The sequence below is a fragment of the Trichosurus vulpecula genome, chromosome 7, assembly GCF_011100635.1.
Source record: "Trichosurus vulpecula isolate mTriVul1 chromosome 7, mTriVul1.pri, whole genome shotgun sequence".
In the NCBI taxonomy this organism is placed as follows: domain Eukaryota; kingdom Metazoa; phylum Chordata; class Mammalia; order Diprotodontia; family Phalangeridae; genus Trichosurus; species Trichosurus vulpecula.
In genome coordinates this window covers 254,256,368-254,272,549 of record NC_050579.1, presented here as the reverse complement: position 1 = coordinate 254,272,549, position 16,182 = coordinate 254,256,368, and positions in this window count along the sequence as shown.

The following is a 16,182-nucleotide window of genomic DNA, read 5'->3' as shown; positions in this document are numbered from 1 at the left end:
AAACCCACACTGCCTGGAGTAGCATGAAGGAGGTCTTTTATGGTGAGGGATAAAGTGTGTTCATAGTTGGAACCATCTGAGGGGGAACTAGGAAAAAGGTGGCCCCTATTGTTTGCCGGGGCCAGGGTTGGCCCCAAGGGCAGTTTCTTGAATTCAAATGGCATTCTGATGCCCAATGGTTCCCCTTTTCACATGTGGTTGGTCAGGAGGTGGAACTTTTCTGTATCCCTTTACGAGGTGCTCTACATTCCTTTTTCATGTGTCTGGGCTTTCCACGTTTATAGCATTTCAAAGTGGTTTTTGGCTGCTGTCGATTAAAAGCAGTGGCCACTACCTCAGCATGGTATGCCAGTGTGCCCACTTTTTGGCATCTTTGAATCATATCAGAGATGGTCATATGTGGTGCCCCACCTAGCAGGGCTCTCTTACAATCTGCATTACAATTTTCAACTGCCAACTTTTGTAACAATATATTGGCAGCTTCAGTGTCCCCTACACTCCTTTGGATGGCTTGTGTGAAAATAAGAAAATCTGGGAATGTTTCTGTTGCCCTCTTTCTTTTGTTTTTCTAAAAGAAATTTAATGATTCTAATTTTTACTCAAGTGGATTTCACTTTTTGTGTTCACTCCTTAAAAACTTTTTGAAAGTGAGAACTTTGAATCCACCAGTCAAAGGTGAGTGGGACTCTGGAAAAGAAATCCAGTGGTACCTTGTCCCTTCTCCTTGTACTGAGAGACTCAAGGTGTCTCTTTTTGAGGTCTGTGCATTTTCCAAATTTTCCTTAGTGCCAAATAGTATACCAAATTCTGACTTCATTTCACTTAAATTCGAGGGAAAAATTTCCCACTTTCATTCTTATCTCTCTTTACATTCCAAATCGGCCAGATTTGGAATGGAGGAGAAAAGAAAGAGCATTTTTTCCAACTACTTCCTAGAAGTTTCCAAACCTTATTTCTTTCTAATTATGACCTGATACTTCTCCAACTTGCCTTTTCCACAACAAAACCTAAACAAGAAAACATTTTTCTCGCTAGAGATAATGGACATTGCAGGGTGTCAGATTACATACACCACACAAAAACACAGATACAGAACACAGACACAGAGACAGGAAACACAGAGAGGATTTTTTGAATCCTACACACAAATTGCTTGGCCCTCAGGAATGTAACAGAGGCCAGGTGCCATGCTTTACTGGGGTCTTGAAGACCCTGCTTTTTAAGATGACCTGGGGCAGATTCCCAGCTGTAGGGGAAATGTGCCATCTCTGCTGTCTCTAAAAATTCTTGTAATTTGGGTAGTTTTTGTTAAGAGACCTCTTTCCCTTACTAGCTTCTTCAGAACTTTCATACAATATTCTTGGTCTCTTTCTCCTGATTGTGTTTGCGCCATCTCTGCAATCCCCATATAAGCCTGGTAATTCTTAAAAAAGGAAAGTGAGGGCTGGTAAGCATGGACTAGAGTGAGCTCTGTACCCGAGTCCCTCCAAAAACCTATAAAAAATGGCTCTGAACCAATTCTAGAACGGCAGAACCCACAGAATAGCAGAGGGAAGCAGGGCTCCAGCCCAGGACAGCCTGGATGGTCTCTGGGTGAGGTCTATTCTACACGGAGCTGGGAGCTGGGAACGGAGTGGAGCAGAGCCCAGCCTGAGCGGTGTGGACGATCCAGACCAGAAGCCGGGCGGAGGGGGCCCTAGCGCCCTGAATATGTGAGCTGCGGCTGTTACCAGTCCCCCCTCGACCCACAAACACCAAAGACTGCGGAGAAGGTTAGTGGGAAAAGCTGCGGGAGTGGAAGGAGTTCGCGGTTCGGCTTCCAGCCCTGGGGGCAGCGGAGGTGGGGCAGCTACAGCTGTTGTTACTTCCGGCTCCAGGCCCACCTGGTGGGAGGAATTAAGTGGCGGATCAGAGCAGGAGTGCAACAGCCTGCTGAAGATCTAAGCCCAGTCTGGACTGGGGGTCCTTGGGGAAGGAGGAGTGCGGCTCTGACAGAGCTGGCACCTCCCCCCCAAACGTAGAACATAGAACTCGTAAGTCTACAAGCAGTCATACCCCACTGAAAAACTCAAGGGTCAAGTTAGTGGGTTGGGAATATGGCCAGGCAGCGAAAACGCACCCAGACTCAGTCTCAGACTTTGGATTCTTTCTTTGGTGACAAAGAAGACCAAAACATACAGCCTAAAGAAGACAACAAAGTCATAGAGCCTACAACCAAAGCCTCCAAGAAAAACATGAACTGGCCCCAGGCCACAGAAGAACTCAAAAAGGATTTGGAAAAGCAAGTGAGAGAAGTAGAGGAAAAATTGGGAAGAGAAATGAGAAGGATGCGAGAAAACCATGAAAAACAAGTCAATGACTTGCTAAAGGAGACCCAAAAAAATACTGAAAAATACACTGAAGAAAACAACACCTTAAAAAACAGACTAACTCAAATGGCAAAAGAGCTCCAAAAAGCCAATGAGGAGAAGAATGCCTTGAAAGGCAGAATTAGCCAAATGGAAAAGGAGGTCCAAAAGACCACTGAAGAAAATACTACTTTAAAAATTAGATTGGAGCAAGTGGAAGCTAGTGACTTTATGAGAAATCAAGATATTATAAAACAGAACCAAAGGAATGAAAAAATGGAAGACAATGTGAAATATCTCCTTGGAAAAACCACTGACCTGGAAAATAGATCCAGGAGAGATAATTTAAAAATTATTGGACTACCTGAAAGCCATGATCAAAAAAAGAGCCTAGATACCATCTTTCAGGAAATTATCAAGGAGAACTGCCCTGATATTCTAGAGCCACAGGGCAAAATAGAAATTGAAAGAATCCGTCGATCGCCTCCTCAAATAGATCCCAAAAAGAAATCTCCTAGGAATATTGTTGCCAAATTCCAGAGCTCCCAGATCAAGGAGAAAATACTGCAAGCAGCCAGAAAGAAACAATTTGAGTATTGTGGAAACCCAATCAGAATAACCCAAGATCTGGCAGCTTCTACATTAAGAGATTGAAGGGCTTGGAATGCGATATTCCGGAGGTCAATGGAGCTAGGATTAAAACCTAGAATCACCTACCCAGCAAAACTGAGTATCATGTTCCAAGGCAAAATATGGAGTTTCAAATAAAATAGAGGACTTTCAAGCTTTCTCAGTGAAAAGACCAGAACTGAATAGAAAATTTGACTTTCAAACACAAGAATCAAGAGAAGCATGAAAAGGTAATCAAGAAACGGAAATTGCAAGGGACTTACTAAAGTTGAACTGTTTTGTTTACATTCCTACATGGAAAGATGATGAGTATGATTCATGAGACCTCAGTATTAGGGTAGTTGAAGGGAATGTCCATATATATATATATGTGTGTATATATATGTATATATGTGTATATGTATGTGTATATGTATATATGTATATATATGTTAATGTATATATATAAGTGAATGTGTATGTATATATCTATGTGTATATGTATGTATGTGTATATATATATATGTGTTTATGTGTGTATATATGTATATATATATGTAAAAGAGAGAGAGCAGACACAGGGTGAGTTGAAGATGAAGGGAAGATATCTAAAAGAAATAAAATGAAATTAAGGGATGAGAGAGTAACATACTGAGAGAGGGAGATAGGGAGAGATAGAATGGGGTGGATTATCTCGCATAAAGGTGGCAAGAGGAAGCAGTTCTGTGGGAGGAGGGGAGAGGGCAGGTGAGGGGGGAATGAGTGAACCTTGCTCTCATCAGATTTGGCCTGAGGAGGGAATACCATACATACTCAGTTTGGTATCTTACCCCACAGGAAAGAAGAGGGAGGAAGATAAAAAAAAATAAAAGGTGGGGGGATGATGGAGGGGAGGACAGATGGGGGTGGAGGTAATCAAAACAAACACTTTGGAAAGGGGACAGGGTCAAGGGAGAAAATTCAATAAAGCGGGATGGGTTGGGAAGGAGCAAAATGTAGTTAGCCTTTCACAACATGAGTATTGTGGAAGGGTTATACATAATAATACATGTGTGGCCTAGGTTGAATTGCTCAACTTCTTAGAGAGGGTGGGTGGGAAGGGAAGAGGGAGGAGAATTTGGAACTCAAAGTTTGAAAATCAGACGTTCAAAAACAAAAAAAGTTTTTGTATGCAACTAAAAAATAAGATACACAGGCAATGGGGCGTAGAAATTTATCTTGCCCTACAAGAAAGGAAGGGAAAAGGGGATGAGAGGGGAGGGGGGTGATAGAGGGGAGGGCTGACTGGGGAACAGGGCAACCAGAATATAAGCCATCTTGGAGTGGGGGGGAGGGTAGAAATGGGGAGAAAATTTGTAATTCAAAATGTTGTGAAAATCAGTGCTGAAAACCAAATATGTTAAATAAATAAATTGCATTTAAAAAAAAAAAAAGGAAAGTGAAAGTTTTTAATACCTGAGAAAAGATTATCACCCTTATACCTTAATTGACTGTCTTTGTTGACTGGAGCTCCTTTTTTTTTTTTTTTTTTTTTTGGCCAGGGCCTCTACTGTGGGAGACTCAACTCTTTCAGAGCCTCTGTCCTCCAAACCTGTCTGCTTCAGGTTCGTCTGCTTTGAATCTGTGTTCACCTCGGGTCTGTCTGCTTTGGGTTTGTTTGCTCCAAGCGTCCTCCTCAGGTCCGTTTGCTTTGTATTCATCTGCTTTGGGTGTCCTTGCCTCAGGGTCCCTTGTTTGGGTGCCAGTTGCCACCAGCAGCTGTGGCTCCGAGGAATTGGCTGGAGATGGCCAAATGCCGTGGAGAGTGAAAAGAAAACACAGGCCAGGCGGCCAAGTAAAGAACAGCTCCGTTTATTTAACTGAGGGACAGGGCTTATGTACTTTTTTTAGGCAAGCAGAATCAACAAGTTTACGTGTGAAAACATTTGCATTGCATGACCCTCGTGCTTTGTTCTCTTTTGCTGTAAACAATATTGTGTTAATAGCCCAGAGGTGGTATTTAGCACGTGTGTGCTGTGGGAGAGAGCACGTGTATGTTGAGGAAGCCTTGGAGAGAGCACTGGTGTGCTGAGGGGGGGTTAGGAGAGCCCACGTGCTGAGTTATCAGCCCAAGGGCAAGAACAGGTCTCAGGGAAAACCTGGCCTGTATCTATATCCCAGAATGGATTTTCTCAGAGCTGGCCCTCTACAGTATACGGTGTAAGATGTTGGTCTATGCCCAGTTTCTACCATACTATTTTCCAGTTTTCCTAGCAGTTTTTGTCAAGTACTGAGTTCTTATCCTAGAAGCTGGGGTCTTTGGGTTTATCAAATAGTAGATTACTATAGTCATTAACTACTATGTCTTGTGTACCTAATCTATTCCACTGATCCACCACTCTATTTTTTAGCCAGTACCAAGTAATTTTGATGATTGCTGCTGGTATGGCTAGGCCACCTTTCCTAGCATTTCTTTTCATTAATTCCCTTGATATTCTGGATCTTTTGTTCTTTCAGTTGAATTTTGTTATTTTTTTCTAGCTCTATTATTTTTGGTAGCTTGTTTGGCATGGCACTGAATAAGTAAATTAATTTAGGTAGAATAGTCATTTTTATTATATTAGCTTGGCCTACCCGTGAGCAACTGATGTTTTTCCATTTATTTAGATCTGACTTTATTTGTGTGAAAAGTATTTTGTAATTGTGTTCTTATAGGTCCTGAGTTTGTTTTGGCAGGTGGACTCCCAAATATTTTGTAATGTCTACAGTAACTTTAAATGGAATTTCTCTTTCTATCTTTGCTGTTGGGCTTTGTTAGTAATATATAGAAATATAGATTATTTGTGTGGGTTCATTTTATATCTTGTCCTTTGCTAAAATTATTTATTATTTCAAATAGTTTTTTACTTGATTCTCTAGGATTCTTTAAGTATATCATCATATCATCTGCAAAGAGTTATAATTTAGTTTCTTCTTTGCTTATTCTAATTCTTTCAATTTATTTTTCTTCTCTTATTGCTAAAGCTAATGTTTCTAGCACCATCTTGAATAATAGGGGTGATAATGGACATCTTTGTGTTATCCCTGATCTTATAGCTTATCTCCATTACATATAATGCTTATTGATGGTTTTAGGTAGGTGCTACTTATCATTTTAAGGAAGGATCCATTCATTCCTATGCTCTCTAGTGTTTTTAATAGGAATGGGTGTTGTATTTTGTCAAAAACTTTTTCTGCCCCTATTGAGACAATCATGGGGTTTCTGTTAGTTTTGTTGCTGAAAGTTTTCCTAATATTGAACCTACCCTGCATTCCTGGTATAAATCCTACCTGGACATAGTGTATTATTCTCATGATAAGTTGCTGTAATCTTTTTGCTAATGTTTTATTTAGAATTTTTGCATCTATATTCATTAGGGAAATTGGTCTATAATTTTCTTTCTCTGTTTTGACTCTTCCCAGTTTAGGTACCAGTACCATAGTTGTATCATAAAAATTTTGGTAGGACTCCTTCTTCACTTATTTTCCCAAATAGTCTATTTGTTCTTTAAATGTTTGATAGAATTCTCTTGTAAATCTATCTGGCCATGGAGATTTTTTCCTACGGAGTTCATTGACGGCTGTATCACCAAGACAATATTTACAAAAGTTGCTATTACTATGAACATGCTGACTTGGTTCTGTATCACAAAATATAATAGATTCTCCATATAGAAGACAGAAGAAGCAAAACATTTATTCAGACATGGAAGAACCAAATCCCAAAACCAGTAAATCCAATTCATCATAGCAGCAAAGAAGTTAGCATACATTATCATAGCAAGGAGCCACACCATCCCATAACGTTCCCCACCTCTGTGACCTTCCCACAATCAAACACTCACAAATCCTAGCTGTCTTCCTGCCTGCTGTCCTTGCCTCCCACCATTTCTAACCGCTCTGACTGCTCTTCCTCCTTGCTCCACCCTTTCCTGTTCCACTTGTTTAGCAAACTCCTCCCACCAAATGTGAGTTAGGCTTCCTGTGACATAAGCAGGTCACGTGGGCCTATTAATGGATGGGAAGATCTTCAAATTTACATTACCATTTCAATGGCTTGTTCAATTTCTATTTCTGAGATGGAATTATTTAAGCATTTTACTTCCTCTTCTGTTAATCTTGGCAATTTATATTTTTGTAAATATTCATCCATTTCATTAAGATTTTCAGATTTATTGGCATACAGTTGGGCAAAACTGTTCCTAATCATTATTTTAATTTCCTCTTTACTGGGGGTGAATTCACCCTTTTCATTTTTGATACCAGTAATTTGGTTTCTTTCTCTCTTTTTTTTTTTTATCAAATTAACCAAAGGTTTTTCTATTTTATTGGATTTTTTATTCAACCAATTCTTAGTTTTATTCATTAGTTCACTAGTTTTTTTTATTTCAATGTTATTAATCTCTCTGCTGATTTTCAGAATTTCTAATTTGGTTTTTAGTTGGGGATTTTTAATTTGCTCTTTTTTCTGGCCTTTTTAGTTTCATGTCTAATTCATTGATCATCTCTTCTTTCTCTATTTTATACATGTAAGCATTTAGAGATAAAAAATTTCCATTAAGAACACCTTTGCTGCATCCCATAAGTTATCTCATTATTGTTGTTCTCTTTGATGAAGTTATTGATTGTTTCTAAGATTTGTTGTTTGACCCACTCATTCTTTAAGATTAGATTATTTAGGGGTTTTTTTGGTTTCTTTTTTTTTTAAGTTAATTTTTTTTTTTTTTAGTTTACAACACTCAATTCCACAATTTTTTGAGTTCCAAATTTTCTCCCTCCCCTTTCCTTCCCCGTCCTCCTCCAAAACGGCAAGTGATCTGATATAGGTTCTTCATATACCTTCACATTAAACTTATTTTCCCAGTAATCAAGTTGTAAAGAAGAATTATAACCAATGAAATGAATCATGAGAAAGATGAAACAAAATCAAGCAAGCAAATAGCTCTGTCTTCTCTTTTTATACCGTTTCAGACGTCATCAAACATCATCTGAATAACCAGAACTTAGGCTGCTATGATTGGCTCTGGAGTTAGCACCTTCCCTTAGGACCCTGGAAGCTTCACACCCACATAGGCTTAGCACCTAGTAATTAGGGGTTTGGGGCAAACTTAGGAGCAAAGATCTAATCAGGCCTTCCTTAGTTAGCCCCACCTTGGGCCCCACCTTAGTTACCAATCTATACCCACATAGGTTGAGCACCTAATAGGGGTTTGGGCATGGGGCTTAGCACCTAGTAAGACTCAATGAAATACACTGAATTAATTAAAGGAAACAAAAGCCAAACTCTTCAAGGATCCCCAATACAATTACTGATAATGAGATTGAATTAATTCTTCTCAATCTTGGTCAGACCCCACCCAGCCTTACAAGGAATTTAATACCATTGTGTTCTACTCTGGTTTGGGTGGGGATAAATTGTTTGATTAGATTGCCAAAGGTTGGGGGTGGTCTTCCTATAGAGATAGTCTCTTTGTCCAATAGTGACAGGATGACACTCTCTCAGCCCCTCACTAATTCATTTTCTGTTATTACCAGTTAACCAACCACAGCTGATTGTCATCCTCTGGAACACTCAACTTTCCAAGGCCACATAAGCCTTAAACCCGAGCCATGAGGGTCTTTAGCATTGGAGAGTGCCACTGACCTGTTTTGTTAATAACTTGCTAGCCTCATTAATAAAATGACTGATTTACCCAGAAACCATGTCTCAAACTTTTTCAATGTCACAACAGTCATGTAAAACATATTTCCATGTTAGTCATGCTTTGAAATAAAACAAAAGATAAAAAAACAAGAAAAAAGTAAAAATAACATTCTTTGATCTGTATTCAGACTCTATCAGTTCTTTCTCTGGAGGTAGATAGTATTTTTCATCATAATGGACCCAGGAATCTTAGAGCGTTGTGGACTCCCTCTTAATCCCATAGCTTAAAGGTCATCATGCCTGGAGACATTCTTGGTTGTATGCTTTCCCTGTTCCTTTGAAGGTTCTTGTCCCAGTGTGAGGGTGGTATGGTTGGTGGGCTACCTTAGTTTACAGGTGTTACTTTAAGCTCCAGTGCAGAGGACTGATGGGATGCTTTGGTTTGGAGGTGTTACTTTCAGGTTTGCTAGAACTGGCTCTGCCATAATGCCATTCTGTTGTTCTCATGTCCTTCCATTCTAGGCTTTTCCTTAAATATGTGTAACAATCATTCTGATAAGACTTGGACTAGCTGTCTTGCAAATAGGCTTAAGTTGTTAATGACCCTGGAAAGTGTATTTCTTCCCAGCTTAAAGAGCTATGGAATTGGAAGATAGAATTCCCTGCTACTGTGGCAGCTTTAAATCTCTCTAGAGAAGGACATGGGGTGAGTGAGTTAGAGAGAGTGCTGAGAAGAGCAGCAGCAGATGGAGGATGTTTTCCAGGAGACTGACTCTAAGCCTTATGAAGGCAGGAGGCTTTTTCTTTCCCTGGCTCCCTGTCTACTGCTTCTCCCTTCTGTTTTATTGACACATGCAAGAGGCAGTTTTCTCTGACATTTTAAATTTTGCTTATTGGTTTTTTGTATTTTTTAAACAATGGATTTCTAGGTAAAAATAAAATCATTTAAATTGGTATTTTGGTATTTTTGCTATAGTGTTGTAAGCAGGTTACTGATAGCACACCCTCCTGACTTGGCATTCAACAGATTGTCTAGGGGTTCAAAGCATTTGATGAATTGTATATATAATCTGTATTTTTAAGTTTTCTAGCTTTGTAGAGAAAGAAAGTCATGTGGAACTGGGACCTTTACCCTAGAACAGGGGCTCTAAACATTTTATTTTGTATCATAGATCCCTTTGTCATTATGGTGAAGCCTATGGACCTCTTGATGGTTTCATTCATTCATTCATTCATTTATTTTTGAGACTGGATCTCCCTTTCTCACCGTGGCTACAAATGTAGCAGTCACTCACAGACCCAAACCTAATGTTGATAGGAATGGCAGCTATAACTGGCTCTGTTTTTTTTTTTTCTGCTTTGAGGTTGTTCATGCCTTTTTAGGCAGCCTAGCCTATGTTTCTGGAGGGACTGACTCACCAATCTCATGCCAGACTAAGACACCCTACTTTAGCCACCTACCTTTAGCTCTAGTGTTGCACAGAACTCCTGAATTCAAGGGATCCATCAGCTCTCCCAGTAGCAGGGATTACAGGCATGCAACACTGCACTAGGCCTCAGAAAAATGTTTTGTTAAATAAATAAAATAAAATATACAGGATTAACAAGGAAGGCAATTATTTGGAGATAGCTGTCAAAATATATTTATTAATAAGATCATGTACTCCAGGATTAAAAACTTTTATCCTCAACCAGAACCTTCATGAACTAATCTCATTAATCCTGGCAGCCTATCTCTCAAAACAGTGTAATCAAGGGAGGCTGGGGAGTAGAGAGACCTCAAAAGAAGGTCACATCCTGAGCTGACCACCAGTGGGTGGAGATAGGCATGACAAGCAAGAATTAGTTTTACTCTTTCCCAGAAAAGAGGGGGATGAAAAGTGCTTCCCCATCAAAACTGCCCTCTACAGTGACGTCTGTTGAGTATCACATATCAAATAAAAGGGCCTATTGCTTTCGACATTGACTGGCTTAATTCTTATCTGGAGTCTAGTTAATTGCAGCAATGGACCTTGGAAGGATTACAGTTTTACATTTAGTAAAGCAGAGGAAGCTGAAGCCCTTTATTGATGCACTGATCTAGAGTAGACAATCACCAATTATAAGAAAACTAGGGTTATACATCAGTGTTGGTAAGCTAGGTGGCAGAGTGGATAGAGTTCTGGGCCTGAAGTCAGCAAGACTCATTTTTTTTTATTCATTGAGATTAGCATCTGGCAAACAGTCTTCCGTCCTCTTCTCCTGCCCTCATGTTAGATCATGTCTATTGATGCTCTCTCAAATATCCTAACTCCCCAGTTTCTCAATCTACTCAATTTCTGTGACCTATTCTACCACTTTACCTTACTTATACACAGAGATGGCTATACCCTTGATCACCCACAAGTGAACTTCTGTGTTCATGAACTCTGAAATTCTTTTACCTGGTCACAACATTTTATCATTCCATTTTTATTCTCACAATGACCTTCAATCCTTCCACCCCTCAGTTTTTTCTCAATCCATTACCTCTGTATACTTTCCGTCCATCCTTATCAACTCTTGGACTCAATTCTATTAGTCAACAAGCATTTATTAAAAGTGCCAACTATGCGCTAGGCACTGGGGATAAAAAGGAAAAAACAGTCCTGATCTCAAGAAGCTAACAGTCTGATGTGGAAAATAACATGAAAACAATTATGTACAAAGAAATGTATATGTGTATGTAAAATAAACATATGTGTATATGTAAGCATACTGCCCTCTCTTGGTTCTCCCCTTACTTCTCTGACTACTACGCTGTTTCTTTTGCTGATTCTTCATCCACATCATGGCCACTAATTCTGGATGTCCCCCAAGGCTATAACCTGGACTATCATTTCTTTTCTATGTTATCTAACATGATTATCTCATCAGCTCCCATGAGTTCAAGCATCATATCTATGTAGATGATCCCCAGATCTATATATCCATCCTTAGTTTCTTTTCTGTGCTCTGGTCCCACATCACCAAAAGTTTTTTGGACATCTCAAACTGTTATAGGCATTTCCAACAAGTCATACTCTAAAGAGAATTCATTATCCTTCTCTGCAAACTTTATCCTCTTCTGAATTTCCCTATTATTGTAGAAGGCACTACCATCCACTCAATCTGGCCACTTCAGTGTCATCCTTGACTTCTCCTTCTTATTCACCAGTTCCCACCCCCCAACTTCCAAAAAGTTCTCATTTCTACCTCCATCTCTCATCTGTTTCCTTCTCTCCACATACAGAGTCCCTACCTAGTTCAGACTCTCATTACCTCTAACCTGAGATATTTTAATAGCCTTCTAAATGGTTTCTCCGTCCCAAGTCTCTTCCTAATCCAATTCTTCCTCCAGCTGCCTATGTAATTTTTTTTCTTTTTCTTTTTTAAAAAATTATTTATTTTTAGTTTTTAATCACTTTTATAAGACTTTGAGTTAAGTTCTCCCTCTCCCCTCCCCAAGACTGCATGAAATCTGACATAGGATATACATATACAATCATATTAAACATATTTCCACATTAGTCATGTTATGAAAGAAGAATTAGAACAAAAGGGAAAAACCATGAGAAAGAAAAAACAAAAAAAAAAGAGAGAAAATAGTTTGTTTCGATCTGCACTCAGATTCCACAGTTCTTTCTCTGGATGTGGATAGCATTTTCCATCATGAATCTCTTGCAGTTGACTTAGATCATTGCATTTCTGAGAAGAGCTAAGTCTATCAAGGTTGGTCATCACACAATATTGCTGTTACTGTGTACAATGGTCTCCTGGTTCTGCTCAGTTCATCAGTTCATTCAAGTTTTTCCAGGTTTTTCTGAAGTCTGCCTGCTCATCATTTCTTATGGAACAACAGTATTCCATTACATTCATATGCCACAACTTGTTCAGCCATTCCCCAGTTGATGGGCATCCCCTCAATTTCCAATTCTTTGCTACCACAAAAATAGCTGCTATAAATATTTTTCTACATGTGGGTCCTTTTCCCATTTTCATGATCTCTTTGGGATTCAGACTAGGTAATTTTTCTAAAGCTCAGGTTGTTCTGACCGTATGAAAGCCCTACTCAATGAGCTCCAGTGATGGAATCCTAATAAAGCTGCCCCCAGCCCCAATATTCTAACTTCTTTATAGGCCCCACCGAACAGCAGGCCCACTGCCCCTACCTAGCCAATTCCCTCTTCCCCCATATCCTAATGTCTTCATATATGCCTCACTGCTCACTAGAAAAACAGGTGTGTCCATGAACTCATATTTCTCACGGAACAGCAGATGTGTCCATGCACTCAACCACAACCACATCTATCTAATCTGACAGGACCACAATACTTAATCAATCAGAAAGCAGCATCATCAGGATGCTCCAGAAGGATGTAGACCCCTAAACGATGGAAGAGACTTTCGGTAAGTAGGCACCTGCTCAGTAATAGCAAAAGCTGTCTTTTAGGTGAACTTATGAAGTAGAGAGGCTTATTATAACATCATTATCAGACATACATACCCTCCCAATGGGTTTTTCTATATGCATTGTGGGTAACTGCATTCACAGTTCCACTGTGGCTAGGAGCCCTCCCCTATTCCCTAATAACCCCCCTGCCTTTTTAATATTCATAATTTCTGTTACATAATTGCATCTTTACCCTACAAAAATCCATCTTGCTTTCTCTGAAGTTGCTGCTTCCTCTTGGAACTTAGCCAGCTTCATGAGAGACATCAATCTCAATAAATACTTGGATTAGACTGAATTCTTTGAGATGGTTTGGCCACTACACACCATGAAACCACAACACCAGTGGGTCTCTATTAGGGAAGAGAAAGGAACGAGTATTTATTACGTGTGCTGTGCTTTACAAATATTATCTCATATTCCTTCCCAGATCAAATATGATCTCCTCCTTGGCCTTTAAAGCTTTTCAAAACTCGGTTAATTTTTTAATTTTCCAGTCTTCTTACCCTTTACTCCCATTTCCATATACACAGTGATCTAGAAACACAGGTTTACTTGCTGCTCCTTGAACAAATACTCCATCTCCCTTCTCTGTGACTTTGCACTGGCTGTCCCCACTTTCTGGAATTGTCACTCTTAACTTCTATCTCTGAGTTTCCTAGGCTTCCTTCATACCGTTCCTTCTTCCTCTGCTCACATCCCTCCTTCTCCAGGAGACCTTTCTGTTGATCCAGGATTCTAGTGCCTTTTTCTGAGACTGTGTCCTCATCACAACTACTCTGTACATACCTATTTACATGTCATCTCCTCCAATTATAATGTGAGCTCCCTGAAAGCAGCAAAATGTCTTTGCCTTTTTTTGCATCCTCAATACATAAAAACAGCTAAATAAATGAGTGTTGACCCACGCGTATTATTTGCGTTTAAAAAGAACTGGAATGAGTTGAAGATGAAGGGAAGATATCTAAAAGAAATAAAATGAAATTAAGGGATGAGAGAGCAACATACTGAGAGAGGGAGATAGGGAGAGATAGAATGGGGTGGATTATCTCGCATAAAGGTGGCAAGAGGAAGCAGTTCTGTGGGAGGAGGGGAGAGGGCAGGTGAGGGGGGAATGAGTGAACCTTGCTCTCATCAGATTTGGCCTGAGGAGGGAATACCATACATACTCAGTTGGGTATCTTACCACAAAGGAAAGAAGAGGGAGGAAGATAAAAAAAAAATAAAAGGGGGGGGATGATGGAGGGGAGGGCAGATGGGGGTGGAGGTAATCAGAATAAACACTTTGGAAAGGGGACAGTGTCAAGGGAGAAAATTCAATAATGATGGGTTGGGAAGGAGCAAAATGTAGTTAGCCTTTCACAACATGAGTATTGTGGAAGGGTTATACATAATGATACATGCGTGGCCTAGGTTGAAGTGCTCGACTTCTTAGGGAGAGTGGGTGGGAAGGGAAGAGGGGAGAGAATTTGGAACTCAAAGTTTTAAAATCAGATGTTCAAAAACAAAAAAAAGTTTTTGCATGCAACTAAAAAATAAGATACACAGGCAATGGGGTGTAGAAATTTATCTTGCCCTACAAGAAAGGAAGGGAAAAGGGGATGAGAGGGGAGGGGGGTGATAGAGGGGAGGGCTGACTGGGGAACAGGGCAACCAGAATATATGCCATCTTGGAGTAGGGGGGAGGGTAGAAATGGGGAGAAAATTTGTAATTCAAACTGTTGTGAAAATCAATGCTGAAAACCAAATATGTTAAATAAATAAATTTAAATTAAAAAAAATAAAAAAAATAAAAAAATTAAAAAAAACAAAAAAAATAAAAAGAACTAGAAGATGTATCTCTAATTATGGAAGATTTTAGGTAGCTATTTGAGCAGAGTTGGGATTCTGTTTCCTAGTTACTTTTGCACAGCGAAAGGCAGAGAATCCTTGTAGTTTCGGAAAAGACGTGACTCTTTCCATGGATCTCAGATTTTGCAGGGTAAGTAGTCGCTTATTTCCGCCCCTTTTGGAAGCGTCTCCTGGCTGGGTCAACCATCTTTCTACTACGTCCGCATGGTTAACTTCCGCCTCCGCCTTCCTGTAAAAGAATTGAAAAGGACCAAAGGCAGTCCCTTCTGCCTGTGGACGCGTGAGCTCAGGTTCCAGGGCACTTCCGGTTCGTGCAGGGGCGGTTCTCTCTGCGCTTGCGGCTCGGTCTCGGAAGGCCAGCGGAGGCCACCTGGAGCTGAGTATAGCTCGTTAGCTCCCGCAGACTATCCAGCAGCGAGGCTGTGCGTTCGACCGCCGTAGGCGAGAGGACCTTGCGGTGGGGGGTTGGAAGGGGCCTGCTGCAGGGAAGTGGAGTGGGGGAGGGTTCTCCGCAGGGGCCGCCACCTGAGAACCTGGCGTCTTTTGATGCTGCGTTCAGATCTTCATTTCCGGCTTGGCGCTTGCCGAGGTTTCACGTTTTAAGAGAAGTCCTGGCTTCTGGGATCGGAACAGACCTGCCGGCACCTGTCAGTAACTACCTACGACTGTTGTTTCCTCTTACATCCTTTTGGCCTAAAAGCACCGAAGCAGCTTTTTCTTAGGTTCTTCAGCGTCGTAGAAACGCTTGGGTTTTAACCTTGGCTTTGCTATTGCTTAGCCATGTTGACGAATGGACACAAGTTTATCTCTAACGTTAGGGCAATATCATGCTCACTATTGATTTCATAGCATCGTTGTCAGGATCGGATGAGGTTATGTGTAGAAAGAGTTTAGCAGCCATAAGATGATTTATAAATATAAGTTTTTGTCGTTGTATGGTTTTTTCCTTAAGTCCCTGGCCATCCTGGTTGTTTTCAGTAAATCTTATTGGTCACTTACAAGCAAATTAATGACTCAGATCCTTTCATTTGATTATTTATAAAACCTAAGGAGACTGAAACATATCTTGCCTGACCCTAAATTTTCAAAATGAGTATGCTCATCTTGTAGAATTGAATGGATTGATTTTCCTGGTAACAAGAAAGTTTAAGTATGTTCAGTGTTCCCAAAACCTTTGCCCTTTCTTATTTTTGAAAGTGATTTTTTTTTTAGCTCAGCAGTGTCTAGAAAAAAGAGGAGATCAAGGATGAATTTCTCCAAAC